The sequence below is a fragment of the Chrysochloris asiatica genome, unplaced genomic scaffold (assembly GCF_000296735.1).
Source record: "Chrysochloris asiatica unplaced genomic scaffold, ChrAsi1.0 scaffold00065, whole genome shotgun sequence".
NCBI lineage: Eukaryota > Metazoa > Chordata > Mammalia > Afrosoricida > Chrysochloridae > Chrysochloris > Chrysochloris asiatica.
In genome coordinates this window covers 172,411-180,376 of record NW_006408583.1, presented here as the reverse complement: position 1 = coordinate 180,376, position 7,966 = coordinate 172,411, and the positions used below count along the sequence as shown (strand labels likewise).

At 37.9% G+C, this 7,966-nt stretch overlaps 1 pseudogene; it reads right to left on the bottom strand.

Annotated features, from left to right (window-relative positions):
- Positions 1-6,422: 6,422 nt before the first annotated feature.
- Positions 6,423-7,017, bottom strand: LOC102824851 (annotated as a pseudogene).
- Positions 7,018-7,966: the final 949 nt, after the last annotated feature.

Sequence of the window (7,966 nt, the reverse complement as noted above, 5' to 3'; positions counted from 1 at the left end):
AGACCATAGAATCTAAGAAGGGGAAGAGGTCAAGAGGAACTGCTTAAAATGAAATGGTATCCCAGAATGACTCCAGCTGACTGAGCAGCTAGCATGGAGTTAAAGTCATACTCATATTTTGCTACATATACATATATATTTTTTCATGATTATAGACTATATAATCCAATCTGGGTTTTTTTGTTGTTGTTGCTGTTGCTGTTGTGGCTTTTTTTTTTTTTTTTTTGCTTTGTTTTGATTCCCCTTTTACCTTGCAGGGAAGGGCAGTGTTCTTTCTCTCCCTATGCAAACCAAGAAGAGACAATAATTGTGGTCAGATAGCCAAGCAACAATCACATCCTATAAAATCCCACCATCCAAGCAAGAGCCAATATCAGTTGATATATACCAGATAGACAGACAGCCAACACCTGCTAAAGTTACTCTGCATTGAGTAATAAGAAAAGTGAAAAAGGAAGCCTGTCTCATGAACACATCTACCTGGAGGCAATAAGAAAGCTTAAAAATGTATCAACATACATTCATCTAATTACTGAAAACACATCTAATTATTAAAGATGCCCAAAAGACAGTCAAATGTTTTGACTACAAATGAGCTACAGGTAGACTTACACTTCCCACTGAAAGCGAGGCAGACTTTGGAAATGCCTGAGAAGGAATTCAAGATAATGATATTGAAGTGCATCCAAAAGCACCACAGACTGGTTGAGAAAAATAAGGAAGAAATAAGGAAAGCACTACAGGAACAATTAAATAAGATAGATGCAGCATTGGAAACAATTCAAAACCTACAAAAAGAGGCTCAGATGATTAATAATAAATTATCAGAAATGGACAATATATTGAAAGAGCAATGGAATAGATTTGAAGAGATGGAAGCCAGAATCAGCAAGCTGGAAGACAAATCTTTCAATACTGCTAAAATAGAGGAACAAGTAGAAAAAAAGATAAAAACAATCTGAAAAAAGTCAAGCTACAATCACATCCTATAAAATCCCACCATCCAGGCAAGAGCCATTATTAGCTGATCTACACCAGATAGACAGAGAGCCAACACCTGCTACAGTCTAAGATTCATGTGGGGCGACATGAAGAGGACTAACTTGAGAATTATTGGAAATCCAGAAAAGGAATATTCACAGAAGACCACAGAGGAGATAGTTGAAGAGCTGCTGGAAGAAAATTTCCATAATATTCTGAAAAATGAAAAGATAAGAATTCAAAAATCTCAATGATCCCCAGGAAGGATAGACCTAAAAATAAAATCACCAAGACATAATCAAGTTCTCCAAAATCAAAGATAAGGAGAAAATTCCAAAAGCAGCTAGGGAAAAGACAAGTGTTACTTACAAAGGAAAGTAAATCAGATTTAGCTCTGATCTCTCAGCAGAAACAATACAGGCAACAAGAAATTGAGGCAATATATATAAACCCTGAAAAAAAAAATATAAACTGCCAACTAAGAGTTGTCTACCAAGCAAAGCTGTTAATCAAATACGATGGTGTAATAAAAAAACATTCCATGATAAACAGAATTTAAGGGACTTTGTGAAAGCCAACACAATGTATCAAAACATCCTAAAGGGAGTTCTTTGGACTGAGAACCAACAAAACAGACAACATCCATCAATTGACATGTGTGAACACACCACCTGTAATTCAATTGATAAGTGAAGAGTCCAGAACAGAACAAAACAACAAAAATGTATTCAGAGGATCTAGAAGGTCAGTCTATGATCAAAACAATTATAATGTGAAAGAAGGTAAAAATATAGGAAGAGTGATTTAGGTGATGAGGAGTTAAGGTAGATTGCAGGGTAAATTGATATTGATGTTAGGTGTCATTGAGTCAGTACCAACTCATAGCAACTTTTTGTACAACAGAGCAAAACACTGCCTGGTCCTAGGCCAACCTTACAATGTTGCCTCGCTTGAGCCCATTAATGCTGCCACTTTGCCAGTCCATCTCGCTGGGGTCTTCCTCTTTCTCTCTGACCCTCCACCTTACCAAACATGATATCCTTCTCCAGTGACTGGTCTCTCCTGAAAATAAGTCCGAAGTATGAGAGACGAAATTTGGTCATCTTGGCCTCCAATGAGCACTCTGGCTGAACTACTTCCAACACAGATCTGTTGGTTCTTTTAGCAGCCCCTAGCACTTTCAATATTTTCCTCCAACACCATAACTCAAAAGCATCAATTCTTCTACAGTCTTCCTTATTAACTGTTCAGCTTTCACAGGCATATAAGGTTGTTGAAAATACCATGGCTTGGGTCAGGCGCACCTTGATCCTCAAGCTGAATTGCCTAATGCAATGCGTCGTTTGATTTCTTGACGGCTGCTTCCATGAATGTTGACAGTTGATCCAAGAAAAATGAAGTTCTTGACAACTTCAATCTTTTCTCCATTGATAAGAATGTTTATTGGTCCAATGGTGAGGATTTTTGTTTTCTTTACATTGAGATGCAATCCATACCAAAGGCGGTGCTCTTTCATCTTCATCAGTAAATACTTTAAGTCCTCTTCACTTTCAGCAAGCAAAGTTGTATCATCTGCATATTCTGGATTGTTAATGAGTCTTCCTCCAATCCTGATGCCACATTTTTCTTCATAGAACCCAGCTTCTCAGATTATTTGCTCAGCATACAGATTGAATATATATTGGTGTAAGAATACACCCCTGTTGCACACCTTTCTTAATTTTAAACCATTCTGTGTTCCCATATTCTGTTAAAACAACTGCTTTTGGTCTATGTACAGAATCTTCATGAGCACAATTAAGTGCTCAGGAATACTCATAATTAACAATGTTTTCCAAAGCTTGTCATGATCCACACAATCGAAGCCTTTGTGTAGTCAATAAAGCACAGGTAAACATCTTTCTGGTGTTCTCTGCTTTCAGCCAAGATCCATCGGACATTAACAATGATATCCCTTGTTCTACGTCCTCTTCTGAATCCAGCTTGAACCTCTGGGAGTTCTCTGTCATTGTATGCTTGCAGTCATTTCTGTATTACCTTTAGTAAAACTTCATTCACATGGGATATCAAAGAGATTGCCTGATTTCCATATTCCATTAGGTCACCTCTCTTTGGAATGGGCACAAATACAGATCTCTTCTTCTCTTCTAATCAGTCGTCCAGATAGTTGTCTTCCAAATTTCTTGGCATAGATGAGTGAATGCCTCCTGTGCCACCTCACTTTCTTGAAAGATTTCAATTTGTTTTCCATCAATTCCTTGTGCTGTGTTCTTTGGACTTCAATGCACCTTCAATGCACCTTGGACTTCTTCCTTCAGGATCATTGGCTGTTGATAATATGCTGCTTCTTGAAATGGCTGATCATCAACCGTTTCCTTTTGGTGCAGCGACTCTGTGTATTCCTTCCATAGTTTTTTGATGCTTTGTGCATCATTCAATAATTTTCCCAGAGAATGCTTCAATAATGAAAATCGAGGCTTGAATTTTTTTCTTCAGTTCCCCAGCTTGAGAAATGCTGAGTGTGTTCTTCCTTTTTGGTTTTCTGACTCTAGATCTTTGCACATTTTGTTGTAATTTTTGGCTTTATCTTCTTGAGCTGATCTTTGAAATTTTCTTTTCAGTTCTTGTACCTCCTCATTTCTTCCATTTGCTTTGGCATCTCTATGCTAGAGAGCAAGTTTCAGTGTCTCTTGCTACATCCATTTTGATCTTTGCATTCTTTATTGTCTTCTTAATGACTTTTTGCTTTCTTCCTGAATGATGTTCTTGATGTCATTTCACAACTCTTCTGTTGTTTAGTCTTTAGTGTTTAATATATCAAATCTGTTCTTCAGAGGCTTTCTACTCCCATAAAGATTTACACCCTCGGAAACCCTGTACTGGGTCGCTATGGGTCGGAACCGACTCGATGGCACTTAACAACTTAACAACAACATGTTCAAGGTCATATTTTGGCTCTCGTGGTCTTATTTTCACTTTCTTTATCTTCAGTTTGAATTTACATATGAGCAATTGATGGTCTGTTCCACAGTCTGCCACTGGCCTTGTTTTGACTGATGATATAGAGCTTTTTCATTGTCTGTTTCCACAGATGTAGTCAATTTGATTTCTGTGTATACCATCTGGTGAGGTCCATGTGTATAATCGTCTGTTATGCTGTCTAAAACAGGGTAAAACTGCTTTAAATGTAGGAAGAGTTAATAGGATATAGTGTAACTTCAAGGAAAATTAATACTTCACAACATCCCAAGAAAATGAAAATTCAAATATATAAAAACATTAAAAATATGAAGCTTAAGAAAACATACCCACACTAAAGGAAAGAAAAATAAAATTCTTTGTTGACTACCAGGGGTGGGGGAGAGGGGATGGTACAGCACAGGTTAGGGGATAGACACATCATATTTTGGGTGGTGGTAGAGAGAATATACACAAGCAGAGGGAAGGGGATGGACAAACAAGGTAGATAGGGGCAGGTTTACTTGGGCTAAGTTGGACAGAGGTAAATCGTGATATATGCTCAACCTTGGAACAACTGGGTTCTGTGATAAAGTGATTGAAATAGAATCTGAATGGGTTAAAGAGGGGAAATAGTGTTAAAATGCTTGACTGTCTTATGAATATTGGTTTCCCTTGCCAACTATTGTAAAATACACACTTGATTGGATTAGAAAAAATATCAGGAAACATGATTACAGAGACCCTCTAATCCTGTCTTCAGCTGACATCTGATTGGAAACTTAAAAGGGGTCTGGAAGTTGCCCAATGAAATAGGCTTCTTGTGGAACCTTTGTAGTGTGTAGGACCTTAAGTGGAATCCTTAGCCCCATCCAGAACCTTCTGAGGTGGGAAATTCCCACTGGAAAAGGCACGCAGACCAGCCTGTAGTGACTAAAGGAACAAACGATATTTCTTGAAAGAAAGACCAACAAGAAAAATAGAAAACAAAAGGGTGGTTTTATTGGCTACTACAAGAACAAGCAAGTTGTTCGCTGGGGATCCATTAAGACAAGTAATCAAATCCCTTCAGGACAAAGTCCCCTCTAAGACTGAAACTCAAAGGAAACACATGAGCAGACATGTAAGCTTGCTGGTGACCACATTGCTCTACTGGTGAGTGGAAGAGGGAGGAAAGGCAGCAATGAAGATATGGGCTGAGTTCGACCATGTTCCATAGACTCCTGTTGACCTGGAGATGACAGAGAGAAGAGGAAGGGCTGGTTGGTATGATGTGTGGTAAGACCTGAGGACTCCTAAGCCCATGGACTAGGACCTAACTAGCCATGGAGTGCTAGAGCCGAGAGTGAAGCATCCAACTGATATGAAGTAAGGGGAGATGCACAAGAATGTCCAAAGTTGTAGATAGTACCCATTTGACCTAGCTTAGATGGCTTGATGATCACAATTCGACTAGAGGAAGATAAAGGAATTTGATAAAGAAAACAAGTGTAAGTTGCTACAATTTGATGAACTTGACCTATATTTATGGATGTAATAGCTCAAAATACCAACTCAGAGGGAAGGAGTCTTCATACGAAGGATCAAACATATCATTTCTGTACACAGAGTTGATAAGGATGGGCAACTTAGACATTGGCTACCTAAAATGGGGGCGCTATAAAGGCACGTACGAAGTGGCTGTCATACAGTTTTCAAGAGGAAGTTTAGTTTCAGAGTGCATGGTAATGAAGAATCCCTACTGAATAGTTTTCATGTTCTCTAGATGAGTCTGGTGAAAGGAGATGGGGATAAGAGTCTTATGATTCAATCATGAGTAATTGTTATCATGATTAATTGAGATTGTCACAACTGTAAAAGTAGAAGTTTTGTAACATAAAGGGGGGATTAGTTGATCTTACATTCCAGGAACAGAGGGTCCTCTATTCCTGGAATGTAAGACCATCAAGGGAGAAGAACATGAGCAAAATTGGGACCCTATACAGTGAACTAGTGACACCAGAGATAGAAGCAGAGATGAGGACATGAAGAGAGAAAGCAGCTGCGAACTTTAAACTTGTGGAAAGAGAAAGGCTGTATGCTGGTGGCAGGGGGCAGGCTTTCAGAATATACCCTTGGGTTGTTTAAATGATTGTATATTCCTAAGTGTTTTTGTGTACATTAAAAAAAAGGGGTGGGAGGAAATTTAACATGATGAGCTTTTAAATAAGGTTTATAATTGTAGTGGCCGGTAACATTTCTTTAATTATAAACTGTGAAAACTGATTATTTTGATGGAATTAAGAAAGCTAACATTGTGATATTCAAATGTATTCAAATCAGTATTCAATTTTCACCCAAATTAAGTTTATAAGACATCATTAATCTAGAAAACATCTGCTTTATAACCAACAAAAGTCTATTGAATTCAAGTTATGTATGCTGGATGATCAAATCTCTGGATAGGACTGAATGGTAAGACGTGGAACCCATCTGGGTTGGTATTAATTGATGTACTCTACCATCCAGTGGAAGCCTTCTCCATTGCCTTGTCTTTTGAGCACACTGCACTGAAAGATTTCTAAGAGTCCCACATTTAATTTGTTAGGAGATACATTGTCCTTTCCTATTGTCTGACCAGGTAAGCCAAACGTTTCTTATAATCTCTCTTCACTGGTAGCTTCAAGTCTGTAGATCTTATTCCCAAATATCAGGATAGGCACTTTAGCAATTGTTTCACCTGTCTTTAGTGAATCAAATTCCTCTTTTGATTCAAACAGGCTTTCATGATCTGCGCCATCCACCTGAAATACAAAGCCATTGAGAGCAGGAGAGTAGTTTTTCCACTCTTCGTGCTCGCACTTATCCACCCAGGAAAAAGTTGTGAAAGTCATGCCAGCAATGGTCAGTTCTTCTGAAGCAGGATGTAACTTCGGGACATGCTGTCTGAGTCTGTCATCTGTTAGCATGTGTAGCAGTGTTATTTTTCCTATACTGTCCAATCCAAGAAATAGCAATTTACCAGTTTTCTTATATAGTCCAAAAAAACTGTAGCACTCTACTAAAACCACTGTAAATCCAGTCAAATATGAAGGACATATCCAAATCTTATAGGATCTTCAACTGTTGTGAGTGCAGTTTCTGATTCAGCTTCTGACTTATACCCTTGAGCCTAAATTTTAAAAGCACTATGGCTGCCGCGGCCCCAGCTCCCATCAGTTCCTGGAGTGCGCCTCACTCTAAGCCGATTCGTTTTCATTAAAAAATTCATGTGCACACACACACACACACACACACACACACAGTTTACCTGCTTTATATATATATATATATGCTTTCTATTTGTCTCCTTTGTTTTTTCCATTACCCTTTTATTAACTCTTATGTAACTTTTGGTGCTTTTAAAATGTAGTATTTTATTTACCTCCTTTACTGGATATGCTGTTGCTCTTAAGTGCTGTTGAGTTGATTCTGTCTCATAGAAACTCTGTGGTTGGTGGATTTGAACTGCCAACCGTGTGGTTCAAACCGAGCTTGTGGTCAAATGCTCATCCTACAGAACCACACCAGGAGTCCTTAGTAAATATAGGAAGCCTAGTTACATATACATCTCTTTTCTATTTTCTTAAATTCAGTTAGTTAGTTACTGGTTAACTAAAACCCTGGCATCTCAAAGAGAAACTTCAAATTCCTGGGTTCTCCCTATAGCTGACCTCCAATCAGTCACAAAATCTTTTTCTACTCCCACGTTTTTCAAATCTTTAAAAGAAATTTTACTTGATGAAATTCCATAGCTTCTTGTTTGATTTATCATATGCTACCCTACTCCCAGTCCATTTAACTTAAAATATTTTTGAAATTCCAGGTACGGCTAAAATAAAATAAAATATTATATTAAATATGAAGATCCAAGAACTTTAAGGACAGGGTGTTAAGGGAATCTGAGCTTAATTAGAATTAATATAATAATTTGTTCAATGAGGAAGAGGCATTTGTATTGAAGATAACCAATGCAAAAGTAAAGATGTCTATCATTGATGATGAAGAG